A 17356-nucleotide genomic window follows, 5' to 3' on the forward strand; every position below is an offset into this window, starting at 1 on the left:
AGAACCATTATGTGTTACAATACGCTCCGCTCTTTAATTTTAGTTTAGTAGAAAATATTCTCAAAACTTGCATATATCAAAATTATGTCAGGGTTCTAAAATGAATCGGTAATAAAATCGTAAACCAGATCAACATTGGAAATAATTTAAAAAATTTGCTTTGGTCCGATTGAAAAAAGTACTATACTACCAAATAGTTACATCTATTCTGTAGCAATAAAAGTTATAAAATTCTGTCTATTATTAATTTTAATATTATAAAGTGTATCGTTTAACTCTTAGCCATTATTTATAATTTAATTGTTAATTATGCCTAAAAAAACGAATTAACAACTTTGGTATTGTTTGGAAGGTAAACAGCCTAATTCCTTTATGTAAAGCCACCTTAACATGTTTTTGCATAATTCTGACTCACGTTGGTTGCTATCGGGCTTAAGCCATAAAAATCGAAGAAAAAAAGAAGAAGACGAAGAGACTTTCACTTGTCTTATCAATGTCACTTTCCGGCCCACAAGCATAAACGCCACCGGCAACGGAAGTTCCCAAAATCCAAACAAATGTTGGAAGATATTTTTAAGTTTCCACATCTTTCTTACTTTCCTATATGAAAATAAAATGTAAGTATCACAATTACACACATACAAGTTTTTTTTTTTAATTCAGTTTCATAATTACCAATTTTTAGTGAATAATCCTGAAATTTATGAAAATACATACATTTTAAGGTTATGTCATAATGTTTTGATTGTTATATTTGATTTTGTTTTTGTTATTTTAGTGGACTACACCAACAAAGGTTATGTGTTTTGCACCAGATTGAAAGCATCATAGCGAAAAACGGACCTGTCATATCTTTAAATTTTCAAAAGAGCCCCTGGAAAAAGAAAAATGAATATCTTTGCCAAGGAATAGGTACTAAGGTATTTTTACTAAATCTTTCATTTTTTTTAATACCTAAATGAGGTAATTTATAAATTTTGTTCCTTGTAGGCAAATGGATAAAAAACCTTCAGTCCATGCATTGGTATGTAATTGTTGACAAAAATACAATGAATGGCCTCACTACTTTTCCACATGCAAAGAGGTTAACCAAGGAGAAATTAAAGAAATTGTCAAAAACCTAGGTAAGTATATACTTCCAACTTATTTTTATTTATTTCAAAGCTTGATTTTTTTCAAGGTAAATACAGAATTGCTTAGTACAAACATATCTATACCCAGTACAAGTTCGTCCACTTCTTTGAAGCATGGTACTTCAAACAGAGACACTGTCAACAATTTTGTAGAAGGTGAGCCGGTGTCAAATTCCAGTAAGGGACATGATTTCAATTTTGCACCAACAGCAGAGCTAAAATTCATTTTGTCGCAAAAAACTGGAGGATGTGAAAGAAAAAAGTGCAGAAGTTAAAATTAAGTTTTTCATATGAGCACATAAAAAATAATCATGACAAAGTTCAGTTGTATACAGGTTTGACATGTAATAAATATTTTTGTAATCTTATTAAGTTAATTATAGTTAGTATACTTCACATAGAATATGCAGAAATTATATGTACATATATAAATTTTTTTATTAAGATAAGGACAACATGTATTAAAGCATAACACATAATATAAACACACACGTAATATCTTCATTAAAAATTCTGATTGTATGTTATGTAGCATTAGAGCCTAAAAACATTAAGGAGAATAAAGGTCGTTATTGGCAAATGACAATATTATTTTCTCTATTTCCTACATTTTTGCTGAAGGGAATAGGCTCTGCCCTAAAAAGCTAGGTTAAACCAAGAGCAAAAAAGTTTAGGTCTCATGAGTGTAAGTAAAGTAAACCTTTCTATTAAAAAGGCCATCCAAGATAAAAAAAATATACTAAAAATATTAATGTTAATTCTTTAGCGACATCTAGGGTGGATATGCTGAATCAACTCATCAATTAATTCACTGTCGTACTGATGAAAGTTATGGCGTATTCACCAAAGTATGCAGATAATCGCTGATTTCAAAATAATTTTATTTGCGTTTTCAAATTATGCTTAAAATTCAAAACTTCTTTTTTTACCTTAAAGGCCATGCAAAACTTAGTAGACAAGTTTATTAAGTAAATTTTCCACGATTTATACGTGCCACAAGATAAAGGGAAAAGAGGGTCCCATTTATTAGGGTATTGGGATAAGACAACTAGGTTTTTATGTCGATTTTTTTTATTTTCCATTTTTATTTTGAAAAGCAATTGTAATAAAATATAAAAATAATTAACAGGAAAAGAATCGGTAATAAAAGAAACTATTAACGAATTGAATCGAAGCTATAGAAGCCGAGATATTAGTAAAAATGTGGGAAAAACAAAAGAAAACTGGTTTTTTCCCACGGTACAATTTTTTTTTTTTTTAATGATTATTGACAAATTTTAAAGTAAGCCCTAAACTAACAATTTCCAGTAAAAAAACTCAATAAAAAAAAATTTTTTTTTTGGTCGAAAATCGAAAGGGGTATACCCACGAAAAATTTCGAAAAAATGATTTTTATTTTTTTCTGAATTAACTGTGAGTCTGAGAACTTTTTGTTTCAAACAAAAGTTCTCGGGAATATTACGAGGTATCCGTATGTCAAAACGAATCGGTTCTAGCTATTATAGAATCGGAGAAAATTGCAAAAAACTGTAAAACATAAATATCGAATTATCAAGAGCCCTATGGAAAAATATCAATTTTTTATTTTTCTATCCTGCACTACTTCAGAGTACCTTTAAAAAAGGTTATTACCAATTTGACTCTAAAATGAACAGAAACCCTATTTCTTTGCAATTTTCGATTTTCGAACAAAATCCGGGGTCAAAATGACCATTTTTTCAAAATATGCTCTGAATTTAAAATTTCTTTTTTCTGGTTAAAGACCATTCAAAAACTAGTAAAAAAGCTTAATAGCAAAATTTTCCACGATTTAAAGGAGTGCCACAATATAAAGAGAAAGATTAGGTCCCATAAGAATTCATGTTTGGGGATAAGAAAACCGGGTTTTTTCGTGGATTTTTTTGATTTTTCAGTTTTATTTTTGAGAGCCAATAGTAATAAAGTATTAAAAGAATTGACAGGAGAAGAATAAGAAATAAAAGAAACTATAAACGAATTGAATCAAAGCTATAGAAGCCGAGATATAAGTAAAAATGTGGGAAAAACAAAAGAAAACTTCCTTTTTCCCACCGTACAATTTTTTTTTCCTAAAATGATTAATGGCAAATTTTAAAGTAAACCGTAAACTAACAATTTCCAGTAAAAAAACTCAATAAAAAAAAAATTTTTTTTTGGTCGAAAATCGAAAGGGGTACACGAAAAATTTCGAAAAAATGATTTTTATTTTTTTCTGAATTAACTGTGAGTCTGAGAACTTTTTGTTTCAAACAAAAGTTCTCGGGAATATTACGAGATATCCGTATGTCAAAACGAATCGGTTCTAGCTATCATAGAATCGGAGAAAATTGAAAAAAACTGTAAAACATAAATATCGAATTATCAAGAGCCCTATGGCAAAATTTTAATTTTTTATTTTCCTATCCTGTACTACTTTAGAGTACCTTTAAAAAAGATTATTACCGATTTGACTCTAAAATGAACGGAAAACCTATTTCTTTGCATTTTTCGATTTTCGAACAAAATCCGGGTCAAAATGACCATTTTTTCAAAACATGCTCCGAATTCAAAATTTCTTTTTTCTGGTTAAAGACCATTCAAAAACTAGTAAAAAAGCTTTATGACAAATTTTTCCACGATCCATACGAGTGCCACAATATAAATAGAAAGATTAGGTCCCATAAGAATTCATGTTTGGGGATAAGAAAACCGGGTTTTTTCGTGGATTTTTTTGATTTTTCAGTTTTATTTTTGAGAACCAATAGTAACTGGATATAAAAAGAATTGACAGGAGAAGAATAAGGAATTAAAGAAACCATAAACGAATTGAATCAAAGCTACAGAACCCGCGATACTATAGTAAAAATGTGGGAAAAACAAAAGAAAACTGGTTTTTTCCCACCGTACAATTTTTTTTCCTAAAACGATTATTGGCAAATTTTAAAGTAAGCCCTAAACTAACAATTTCCAGTAAAAAAGCCCAATAAAAAAATAATTTTTTTTTTGGTCGAAAATCGAAAGGGGTATACCCACGAAAAATTTCGAAAAAATGGTTTTTATTTTTTTATAAATAAACTATAACTCTGATAACTTTTTGTATTAAATAAAAGTTCTTGGGTATATTAAGAGGTATTCGCCTGTCAAAACGAATTGGTTCTAGCTATTATAGAATCGGAGAAAATTGAAAAAAACTGTAAAACATAAATATCGAATTATCAAGAGCCCTATGGCAAAATTTTAATTTTTTATTTTCCTATCCTGTACTACTTTAATGTACCTTTAAAAAAGATTATTACCGATTTGACTCTAAAATGAACGGAAAACCTATTTCTTTGCATTTTTCGATTTTCGAACAAAATCCGGGTCAAAATGACCATTTTTTCAAAATATGCTCCGAATTCAAAATTTCTTTTTTCTGGTTAAAGACCATTCAAAAACTAGTAAAAAAGCTTTATGACAAATTTTTCCACGATTCATACGAGTGTCACAATCTAAAGAGGAAGATCAGGTCCCATAAGAAGCAATGTATTAGGATAGGAAAAAGTGGTTTGTTTCTTGTTTTTTTTTTTTTTAATTTTTATTTTAAAAGGCAATTATAATAAAATAAAAAAAATTTAAAGAAAAAAAAAAACGAATAAAAAAATTTATCAACTTATTGAATTGAAGCTATGAAAGCCGTGATCTCAATAATATAGTAAAAAAAATATAAAAATACACCTTTTTTTGACACCGCATCAATGTCTTTTTTTTCTAAATTGATAAACTATTAATATAAATTTATTACCAAAAAGCAACCCCCACTAAAAGAACCCTAACTAAAATAAAACTATTATTACTATTATTTTTTTTCCAGATATTTATACCTTGTCCTAACCTTTATGCTGCTATTACTATTATTATAAATATTATCTTTCTTGTCAATGTCCTTAAACCTTAAAACACCCTTTATAATATGATTAATATAATTATAAGTAATATTTTCCTTATAAATGCCTTAAAACCTTAAAACCCCCCGTATAATTCTATTTCCATACTATTATTATCCTCATAAATGTTCCGTAATATCAATACCCTCTGTATATTTCAAATATATATTTCTTAATATTTATATTCATTTTATTTATCCTAGTAATTTATCAAGAAACCGCGTAAAATTGTCCCCATAATACTAATAATATTCATTAATAAAATAACTCATGACGTCACGAGATGAACACGACGCGTTTATAATTGTTGCGAGACATCCTCCATCCTTCTCTCAAACCGCTTTTCCTACTCTAACTCGTAGCGTAAACGGGCCGAATTTGCCGCCACAATACCCCGAAAACCCCGCGCTTACGTCATCTGACCATGTGCAAGTCGATAGTGACGTCGTCCGTATGCCTTTACATTGGGTCAATTTGGTGCTGGACCGCCAACTATTTTGTACCATGCGTTGGCTCCCGTGGTGTCGACGGTATGACTGGTTGATTGGAACGGCTTATTTTTGGGGGTTTTTCTTAAATAACAGCGGGCCTCCGGAAAATGGTAATATTTGAAGAAAAACGGTTTTTAGTGGATTATAGCCAGATAGTGTCCGGTGATTTCAGAAAAAAAATGGTTTCCGTAGGTGTCATAGGTATGCCGGTATAAAGCGTCAAAGTTAAAAAAAGGTGTAGAGCAAAAACTGCTCTACGTAGAAGACTGTAGACTATGTCGAAAAATAGGATTTAAAAAGTTCTTAAAATGCTGAAAGTTTGAAATTTCTAGGTGCCGCCAATAAAGAGTTATTAAGAAAAGTAGAAAAAAACGGTCAAAAAAAGGCTCAAAAAGGGGTTTATATTTGTTAACACAGCTCACCCCGTATAATACGTAGCACCATGAATAATACCTCTATTTAATCCTAAAGGATTAGGCTTTCAAACGGTGTAAACAAAAAAAATTAAAAAAATTTTTTAGAAGTAGAAAAAAATTTATTTCTCGAAAAATTCACTTTTTTTTTTTTCGAAAAAAAAAATTTTAAGTTTGAACTCGTTTATCTCGGAAGAAGTTTCTTTTGGAAAAAAATAGTTAAAATAAAAAAGAAAGCTACATTTACGTAGAAAAGGGCTGTTTTATTCGCATTATCGGGAACATTACCGTTTAGGCCCCACGGCCGTTTAAGTCCGCGAGGTACCGCGCAAAAAGTTCAAATTTCATTCACAGAAAAATCCGACTTCCAATGGGTTTTTTTTTTTAAGCTCCCCTTCTGCACTGCTTCCCATGAAGGGCTTTGACGTCAGTGAGTTTCAGAAAATTCGGCTCAGTCAGTTTTTCACAAACCTCTGCAGCGACTGTTTTCGCGAAAAATGCGGTTTTTTGCCACGCCCGCCCCTTCGGGGCGGCGTGGCCAAAAAAAATCTACACCGTCACGTAGCCTCAACCTTCCCACATATAACGGTGAAAACCAGAAAAAAAAATTCGCCATAGAAGCAAAGTTATTAACGTTTATGTGACGCAGGGTCCCGAAAATCACCCAACTATGTACGGTGCGTTCTTACAATACGCGAAGCGTATTGTAACAAGTAGACGCTTCGCGTCTACTTTGGTCCGTGGGGACCAGTAGAAATTTTTAAAATTTTTGTCAGTACTACAAAAAAAAATCTCCACAATTATCCAAGGAGTGCCCTAAACACGCAGTGGGGAAGAGACCTGCCGTATCCTCATAAGGCTCTGAGTTCAAACCTTAGCCTCGGCATGGTGCTCTACCCAACTTTTTCTTTTTTTAGTACTTCGAAAAAATTAACATCTATAGTAAATCCAAAAATCTCATCCATTATTCTCTAAGAGACCAACATACAAAATTGACGAAAAACAAAGAAAAACACAAAGTCACGGTCTCACAACATGTAATTAAACGGGCTACACGTGTTTCGCTCTAGTTAGAGCATCATCAGGCCTTTAGAAGCCATCCACACACTTATGCTGTAACTGATGATGCTCTAACTAGAGCGAAACACGTGTAGCCCATTTAATTACATTTTGGGAGACCGTGACTTTGTGTTTTTCTTTGTTTTTCGTCAATCTATAGTAAATGCAGAGAGAAAAGGGAAGGTCTTATTATATATTATAATCAGAAATAAATTTCATGGAAATATTACTTACTTATTTCTGGGTATCATGCTTCAGAGAACCATGATGTGTTACAATACGCTCCGTTCTTTAATTTTAGTTTAGTAGAAAATATTCTCAAAACTTGCATATATCAAAATTATGTCAGGGTTCTAAGATGAATCGGTAATAAAATCGTAAACCAGATCAACATTGGAAATATTTAAAAAAAAGTTGCTTTGGTCCGATTGAAAAAAGTACTATACTACCAAATAGTTACATTTATTCGGTGGCAATTAAGTTATAAAATTCTGTCTATTATTAATTTTAATAATATAAAGTGTACCCTTTAACTCTGAGCCATTATTTACAATTTAATTGTTAATTATGCCTAAAAAAATGAATTGACAACTTTGGTATTGTTTGGTATAAACAGCTTAATTCCTTTATGTAAAGCCACCTTAACATGTTTTTGCATAATTCTGACTCACGTTGGTTGCTATCGGGCTTAAGCCATAAAAATCGAAGAAAAAAGAAGAAGACGCCCACTTTCACTTGTCATTTCAATGTCACTTTCCGGCCCACAAGCATAAACGCCACCGGCAACGGGAGTTCCCAAATCCAAACAAAGGTTGGAAGATATTTTTAAGTCTCCACATCCTTCTTACTTTTCTATATGAAAATAAAATGTAAGTATCACAATTACACACATACGAAAGTTTTTTTTTAAGTTCAGTTTCATAATTACCAATTTTTAGTGAATAATCCTAAAATTTATGAAAATACATACATTTTAAGGTTATGTCATAATGTTTTGATTGTTATATTTGTGTTAAATTTTGTTTTTGTGTTTTAGTGGACTACACCAACAAAGGTTATGTGTTTTGCACCAGATTGAAAGCATCATAGCGAAAAACGGACCTGTCATTTCTTTAAATTTCCAAAAGAGCCCCTGGAAAAAGAAAAATTAATATCTCTGCTAAGGAATACTAAGGTATTTTTACTAAATCTTTCATTTTTTTTAATACCTAAATGAGGCATTCTATAAATTTTGTTCCTTGTAGGCAAATGGATAAAAAACCTTCAGTCCATGCATTGGTATGTAATTAATATAATATTGACAAAACTACAATGAATGGCCTCACTACTTTTCCACATGCAAAGAGGTTAACCAAGGACAAATTAAAGAAATTGTCAGAAACCTAGGTAGGTCTATACTTCCAACTTATCTTTATTTATTCCGAAGCTTGATTTTTTTCAAGGTAAATACTGAATTGCTTAGTACAAACTTATCTATACCCAGTACAAGTTTGTCCACTTCTTTGAAGCATGGTACTTCAAACAGAGAAACTGTCAACGATTTGGTAGAAGGTGAGCCCATGTCAAATTCCAGTAAGAGACATGATTTCAATTTTGCACCAACAGCAGAGCCGAAATTCATTTTGCTTATTAAGTTTTGCAAATTAAGTTTTTCATATGAGCATATAAAAAATATTCATAACAAAGTTCAGTTGTATACAGGTTTGACATGTAATAAATATTTTGTAACCTTATTAAGTTAATTAGTTTTATACATTATTTAAATAATAATTGTATAGTTCACATAGAATAGGCAGAAATTATATGTACATATATAAAAAATTTTATTAAGATAAGGAGAACATGTATTAAAGCATAACACATAATATAGACACACATGTAATATCTTTATTAAAAATTATAATTGTATGTTATGTAACATTAGAGCCTAAAAACATTAAGGAGAATAAAGGTTGTTATTGGCAAATGACAATATTATTTTCTCTATTTCCTACATTTTTGGTGAAGGGAATAGGCTTTGCCCTAAGAAGCCAGGTTAAACCAAGAGCAAAAAAGTTTATGGCTTATGAGTGTAAGTAAAGTAAACCTTTCTATTGAAAAGGCCATCCAAAATAAAAAAAATATACTAAAAATATTAATGTTAATTCTTTAGCGACATCTAGGGTGGATATGCTCAATCAACTCATCAATTAATTCACTGTCGTACTGATGAAAGTTATGGCGTATTCACCAAAGTATGCAGATAATCGCTAAATTCAAAATAATTTCATTTGCGTTTTCAAATTATGCTTCAAATTCAAAACTTCTTTTTTTACCTTAAACGCCATTCAAAACTTAGTAGAAAAGTTTAATAAGTAAATTTTTCACGATTTATACGTGCCACAAGATAAAGGGAAAAGAGGGTCCCATTTATTAGGGTATTGGGATAAGACAACCAGGTTTTTATGTCGATTTTTTTTATTTTCCATTTTTATTTTGAAAAGCAATTGTAATAAAATATAAAAAGAATTAACATGAAAAGAATCGGTAATAAAAAAAACTATTAACGAATTGAATCGAAGCTATAGGAGCCGAGATATTAGTAAAAATGTGGGAAAAACAAAAGAAAACTGGTTTTTTCCCACGGTACATTTTTTTTTTTTTAAATTATTGACAAATTTTAAAGTAAGCCCTAAACTAACAATTTCCTGTGAAAAAACTAAATAAAAAAATAATTTTTTTTTGGTCGAAAATCGAAAGGGGTATACCCACGAAAAATTTCGAAAAAATGATTTTTATTTTTTTCTAAATTAACTGTAACCCTGACAATTTTTTGTTTTAAACAAAAGTTCTCAGGAATATTTCGAGGTATCCGTATATCAAAACGAATCGGTTCTAGCTAACATAGAATCGGAGAAAATTGAAAAAAACTATAAAACATAAATATCAAATTATCATGAGCCCTATGGCAAAATTTCAATTTTTTATTTTTCTATCCTGTACTACTTTAGAGTACCTTTAAAAAAGATTATTACCGTTTTGACTGTAAAACAAACGGAAAACCTATTTCTTTGCATTTTTCGATTTTCGAACAAAATCCGGGTCAAAATGAGCATTTTTCCAAAATATGCTCCGAATTCAAAATTTCTTTTTTCTACTTAAAGACGACTTAAAAAGTAGTAAAAAAGCCTTATGACAAATTTTTCCACGATTTATACGAGTGATACAATATAAATAGAAAGATTAGGTCCCATAAGAATTCATGTTTGGGGATAAGAAAACCGGGTTTCTTCGTGGATTTTTTTTATTTTTTAGGTTAATTTTTGAAAGTTAATAGTAATAAGATATTAAAAGAATTGACAGAAGAAGAATAAGAAAAAAAAAGAAACAATCAACGAATTGAATCGAAGCTATAGAAGCCGAGATATAAGTAAAAATATGGGAAAAACAAAAGAAAACTGGTTTTTTTCCCCCGTACAATTTTTTTTTCCTAAAATGATTATTGGCAAATTTTAAAGTAAACCCTAAACTAACAATTTCCAGTAAAAAAACTCAATAAAAAAATAATTTTTTTTTGGTCGAAAATCAAAAGGGGTATACCCACGAAAAATTTCGAAAAAATGGTTTTTATTTTTTTATAAATAAACTATAACTCTGACAACTTTTTGTATCAAATAAAAGTTCTTGGGTATATTGAGAGGTATTCGCCTGTCAAAACGAATTGGTTCTAGCTATTATAGAATCGGAGAAAATTGAATAAAACTGTAAAACATAAATATCGAATTATCAAGAGTCCTATGGAAAAATGTCGATTTTTTATTTTTCTATCTTGCACTACTTCAGAGTACCTTTAAAAAAGGTTATTACCAATTTGACTCTAAAATGAACAGAAACCCTATTTCTTTACAATTTTCGATTTTCGAACAAAATCCGGGGTCAAAATGACCATTTTTTCAAAATATGCTCCGAATTCAAAATTTCTTTTTTCTAGTTAAAGAGCATTCAAAAACTAGTAAAAAAGCTTTATGACAAATTTTTCCACGATTCATACGAGTGTCACAATCTAAAGAGGAAGATCAGGTCCCATAAGAAGCAATGTATTAGGATAGGAAAAAGTGGTTTGTTTCTTGTTTTTTTTTTTTTTAATTTTTATTTTAAAAGGCAATTATAATAAAATAAAAAAATTTTTAAAGATTTTAAAAATTTTAAAGAAAAAAAAACGAATAAAAAAATTTATCAACTTATTGAATTGAAGCTATGAAAGCCGTGATCTCAATAATATAGTAAAAAAAATATAAAAATACACCTTTTTTTGACACCGCATCAATGTCTTTTTTTTTCTAAATTGATAAACTATTAATATAAATTTATTACCAATTTAGCAACCCCCACTAAAAAAACCCTAACTAAAATAAAACTATTATTACTATTTTTTTTCCAGATATTTATACCTTGTCCTAACTTTATGCTGCTATTACTATTTTTATAAATATTATCTTTCTTGTAAATGTCATTAAACCTTCAAACACCCTTTATAATATGATTACTATAATTATAAGTAATATTTTTCTTATGAAAGCACTAAAACCTTAAAACCCCCCGTATAATTCAATTTATATACTATTATTATCCTCATAAATGTTCCATAATATCAATACTTTCTGTATATTTCAAATATATATTTACTAATATTTATATTCGTTTTATTTATCCTAGTAATTTATCAAGAAACCGCGTAAAATTGTCCCCATAATACTAATAATATTCATTAATAAAATAACTCATGACGTCACGAGACGAACACGACGCGTTTATAATTGTTGCCAGACATCCTCCATCCTTCTCTCAAACCGCTTTTCCTCCTCTAACTCGTAGCGCAAACGGGCCGAATTTGCCGCCACAATACCCCGAAAACCCCGCGCTTACGTCATCTGACCATGTGCGACTCGATAGTGACGTCGTCCGTATGCTTTTACATTGAGTCAATTTGGTGCTGGACCGCCAACTATATTGTACCATGCGTTGGCTCCCGTGGTGTCAACGGTATGACTGGTTGATTGGAACGGCTTATTTTTGGGGGTTTTTCCTAAATAACAGCTCGATGCGGAAAAACGGTAACATTTGAAGAAAAACGGTTTTTAGTGGATTATAGCCAGATAGTGTCCGGTGATTTCAGAAAAAAAATGGTTTTCGTAGGTGTCATAGGTATGCCGGTATAAAGCGTCAAAGTTAAAAAAAGGTGTAGAGCAAAAACCGCTCTACGTAGAAGACTGTAGACTATGTCGAAAAATAGCTTTTAAAAAGTTCTTAAAACGCTGAAAGTTTGAAATCTCTAGGTGCCGCCATTAAAGAGTTATTAAGAAAAATAGAAAAAATCGGTCAAAAAAAGGCTCAAAAAGGGGATCATATTTGTTAACACAGCTCACCCTGTATAATACCTAGCGACATGATTAATACCTCTATTTAATCCTAAAGGATTAGGCTTTTAAATAGTGTAAACAGAAAAAATTATAAAAATTTTTTACTAGTAGAAATAAAATCATTTCTCGAAAAATTCACTTTTTTTTTTTTTCGGAAAAAAAAACTTTACGTTTGAGCTCGCTTATCTCGGAAGCAGTTGCTTTTTGAAAAAAATTGTTTTAACAAAAAAGATAGCTACATTCACGCAGAAAAGGGCTGTTTTATCCGCATTGTTAAGAACGTTACTGTTTAGGCCCCACAACTGTTTAAGTCAGCGAGGTACCGCGCAAAAAGTTCAATTTTCATTCACAGAAAAATCCCACTTCTAGAGGGTTTATCTTAAAAAGCTTTCTTTCTGCACTGCCTTCCATAGAGGGCTTTAACGTCAATGAGTTTCAATAAATTCGGTTCAGTCACTTTTCCCCCACCGATCATGGACCCTATTTTCGCGAAAAAAGCAGTTTTTTGCCATGCCCGCCCCTTCGGGGCGGCGTGGCCAAAAAAAATTTACATCATCACGTAGCCTCAACCTTCCCACATAAAACGGTGAAAAGCAGAAAAAAAAATTCGCCATAGAAGCAAAGTTATTAACGTTTATGTGACGCAGGGTCCGAAAATCCCTCAATTTAGATGGATGCGTTCTTACAATACGCGAAGCGTATTGTAACAAGTAGACGCTTCGCGTCTACTTTAGTCCGTGGGGACCAGTAGAAATTTAAAAAATTTTTGTCAGTACTACAAAAAAAAAATCTCCACAATTATCCAAGGAGTGCCCTAAACACGCAGTGGGGAAGAGACCTGCCGTATCCTCATAAGGCTCTGAGTTCAAACCTTAGCCTCGGCATGGTGCTCTACCCAACTTTTTCTTTTTTTAGTACTTGGAAAACATTAACATCTATAATAAATCCAAAAATCTCATCCATTATTCTGTAAGAGACCAACAAACAAAATTGACGAAACACAAAGTCACGGTCTCACAACATGTAATTAAACGGGCTACACGTGTTTCGCTCTAGTTAGAGCATCATCAGGCCTTTAGAAGCCATCCACACACTTATGCTGTAACTGATGATGCTCTAACTAGAGCGAAACACGTGTAGCCCGTTTAATTACATGTTGTGAGACCGTGACTTTGTGTTTTTCTTTGTTTTTCGTCAATCTATAGTAAATACAGAGAGAAAAGGAAAGGTCTTATTATATATTATAATCAAAAATAAATTTCATTGAAATATTACTAACTTATTTCTGGGTATCATGCTTCAGAGAACCATGATGTGTTACAATACGCTCCGCTCTTTAATTTTAGTTTAGTAGAAAATATTCTCAAAACCTGCATATATCAAAATTATGTCAGGGTTCTAAAATGAATCGGTAATAAAATCGTAAACCAGATCAACATTGGAAATAATTTAAAAAATTTGCTTTGGTCCGATTGAAAAAAGTACTATACTACCAAATAGTTACATCTATTCTGTAGCAATAAAAGTTATAAAATTCTGTCTATTATTAATTTTAATATTATAAAGTGTATCGTTTAACTCTTAGCCATTATTTACAATTTAATTGTTAATTATGCCTAAAAAAACGAATTAACAACTTTGGTATTGTTTGGAAGGTAAACAGCTTAATTCCTTTATGTAAAGCCACCTTAACATGTTTTTGCATAATTCTGACTCACGTTGGTTGCTATCGGGCTTAAGCCATAAAAATCGAAGAAAAAAAGAAGAAGACGAAGAGACTTTCACTTGTCATTTCAATGTCACTTTCCGGCCCACAAGCATAAACGCCACCGGCAACGGAAGTTCCCAAAATCCAAACAAATGTTGGAAGATATTTTTAAGTCTCCGCATCTTTCTTACTTTCCTATATGAAAATAAAATGTAAGTATCACAATTACACACATACAAGTTTTTTTTTTTAATTCAGTTTCATAATTACCAATTTTTAGTGAATAATCCTGAAATTTATGAAAATACATACATTTTAAGGTTATGTCATAATGTTTTGATTGTTATATTTGATTTTGTTTTTGTTATTTTAGTGGACTACACCAACAAAGGTTATGTGTTTTGCACCAGATTGAAAGCATCATAGCGAAAAACGGACCTGTCATATCTTTAAATTTTCAAAAGAGCCCCTGGAAAAAGAAAAATGAATATCTTTGCCAAGGAATAGGTACTAAGGTATTTTTACTAAATCTTTCATTTTTTTTAATACCTAAATGAGGTAATTTATAAATTTTGTTCCTTGTAGGCAAATGGATAAAAAACCTTCAGTCCATGCATTGGTATGTAATTGTTGACAAAAATACAATGAATGGCCTCACTACTTTTCCACATGCAAAGAGGTTAACCAAGGAGAAATTAAAGAAATTGTCAAAAACCTAGGTAAGTATATACTTCCAACTTATTTTTATTTATTTCAAAGCTTGATTTTTTTCAAGGTAAATACAGAATTGCTTAGTACAAACATATCTATACCCAGTACAAGTTCGTCCACTTCTTTGAAGCATGGTACTTCAAACAGAAACACTGTCAACAATTTTGTAGAAGGTGAGCCGGTGTCAAATTCCAGTAAGGGTCATGATTTCAATTTTGCACCAACAGCAGAGCTAAAATTCATTTTGCCGCAAAAAACTGGAGGATGTGAAAGAAAAAAGTGTAGAAGTTAAAATTAAGTTTTTCATATGAGCACATAAAAAATAATCATGACAAAGTTCAGTTGTATACAGGTTTGACATGTAATAAATATTTTTGTAATCTTATTAAGTTAATTAGTTTTATACATTATTTAAATAATAATTGTATACTTCACATAGAATATGCAGAAATTATATGTACATATATAATTTTTTTTATTAAGATAAGGACAACATGTATTAAAGCATAACACATAATATAGACACACACGTAATATCTTCATTAAAAATTATGATTGTATGTTATGTAGCATTAGAGCCTAAAAACATTAAGGAGAATAAAGGTCGTTATTGGCAAATGACAATATTATTTTCTCTATTTCCTACATTTTTGGTGAAGGGAATAGGCTCTGCCCTAAAAAGCCAGGTTAAACCAAGAGCAAAAAAGTTTAGGTCTCATGAGTGTAAGTAAAGTAAACCTTTCTATTAAAAAGGCCATCCAAGATAAAAAAAAATATACTAAAAATATTAATGTTAATTCTTTAGCGACATCTAGGGTGGATATGCTGAATCAACTCATCAATTAATTCACTGTCGTACTGATGAAAGTTATGGCGTATTCACCAAAGTATGCAGATAATCGCTGAATTCAAAATAATTTTATTTGCGTTATTAAATTATGCTTAAAATTCAAAACTTCTTTTTTTACCTTAAAGGCCATGCAAAACTTAGTAGAAAAGTTTATTAAGTAAATTTTCCACGATTTATACGTGCCACAAGATAAAGGGAAAAGAGGGTCCCATTTATTAGGGTATTGGGATAAGACAACTAGGTTTTTATGTCGATTTTTTTTATTTTCCATTTTTATTTTGAAAAGCAATTGTAATAAAATATAAAAGGAATTGACAGGAAAAGAATCGGTAATAAAAGAAACTATTAACGAATTGAATCGAAGCTATAGAAGCCGAGATATTAGTAAAAATGTGGGAAAAACAAAAGAAAACTGGTTTTTTCCCACGGTACAATTTTTTTTTTTTAAATGATTATTGACAAATTTTAAAGTAAGCCCTAAACTAACAATTTCCAGTAAAAAAACTCAATAAAAAAAAAATTTTTTTTTTGGTCGAAAATCGAAAGGGGTATACCCACGAAAAATTTCGAAAAAATGATTTTTATTTTTTTCTGAATTAACTGTGAGTCTGAGAACTTTTTGTTTCAAACAAAAGTTCTCGGGAATATTACGAGATATCCGTATGTCAAAACGAATCGGTTCTAGCTATCATAGAATCGGAGAAAATTGAAAAAAACTGTAAAACATAAATATCGAATTATCAAGAGCCCTATGGCAAAATTTTAACTTTTTATTTTCCTATCCTGTACTACTTTAGAGTACCTTTAAAAAAGATTATTACCGATTTGACTCTAAAATGAACGGAAAACCTATTTCTTTGCATTTTTCGATTTTCGAACAAAATCCGGGTCAAAATGACCATTTTTTCAAAATATGCTCCGAATTCAAAATTTCTTTTTTCTGGTTAAAGACCATTCAAAAACTAGTAAAAAAGCTTAATGACAAATTTTTCCACGATCCATACGAGTGCCACAATATAAATAGAAAGATTAGGTCCCATAAGAATTCATGTTTGGGGATAAGAAAACCGGGTTTTTTCGTGGATTTTTTTGATTTTTCAGTTTTATTTTTGAGAACCAATAGTAACTGGATATAAAAAGAATTGACAGGAGAAGAATAAGGAATAAAAGAAACCATAAACGAATTGAATCAAAGCTACAGAACCCGCGATACTATAGTAAAAATGTGGGAAAAACAAAAGAAAACTGGTTTTTTCCCACCGTACAATTTTTTTTCCTAAAACGATTATTGGCAAATTTTAAAGTAAGCCCTAAACTAACAATTTCCAGTAAAAAAGCCCAATAAAAAAATAATTTTTTTTTTGGTCGAAAATCGAAAGGGGTATACCCACGAAAAATTTCGAAAAAATGGTTTTTATTTTTTTATAAATAAACTATAACTCTGATAACTTTTTGTATTAAATAAAAGTTCTTGGGTATATTAAGAGGTATTCGCCTGTCAAAACGAATTGGTTCTAGCTAATATAGAATCGGAGAAAATTGAAAAAAACTGTAAAACATAAATATCGAATTATCAAGAGCCCTATGGCAAAATTTTAATTTTTTATTTTCCTATCCTGTACTACTTTAGAGTACCTTTAAAAAAGATTATTACCGATTTGACTCTAAA

General features: G+C 30.6%; 2 long non-coding RNA genes across 2 annotated transcripts; both read left to right on the plus strand.

The window, feature by feature from the left end:
• The first annotated feature begins 505 nt into the window (after nt 1–505).
• LOC126745461 (uncharacterized) lies at nt 506–15728 on the plus strand. Its single transcript, XR_007663557.1, has 5 exons — nt 506–617; nt 779–920; nt 991–1124; nt 1181–1468; nt 15190–15728. It is a non-coding gene; the product is annotated as an uncharacterized LOC126745461 (long non-coding RNA).
• On the plus strand, nt 7545–8355 carry LOC126745464 (uncharacterized). The gene is made up of 3 exons (XR_007663560.1): nt 7545–7888; nt 8056–8193; nt 8264–8355. It is a non-coding gene; the product is annotated as an uncharacterized LOC126745464 (long non-coding RNA).
• Nucleotides 15729–17356: the final 1628 nt, after the last annotated feature.

This window comes from Anthonomus grandis, chromosome 16, assembly GCF_022605725.1.
Source record: "Anthonomus grandis grandis chromosome 16, icAntGran1.3, whole genome shotgun sequence".
NCBI lineage: Eukaryota > Metazoa > Arthropoda > Insecta > Coleoptera > Curculionidae > Anthonomus > Anthonomus grandis.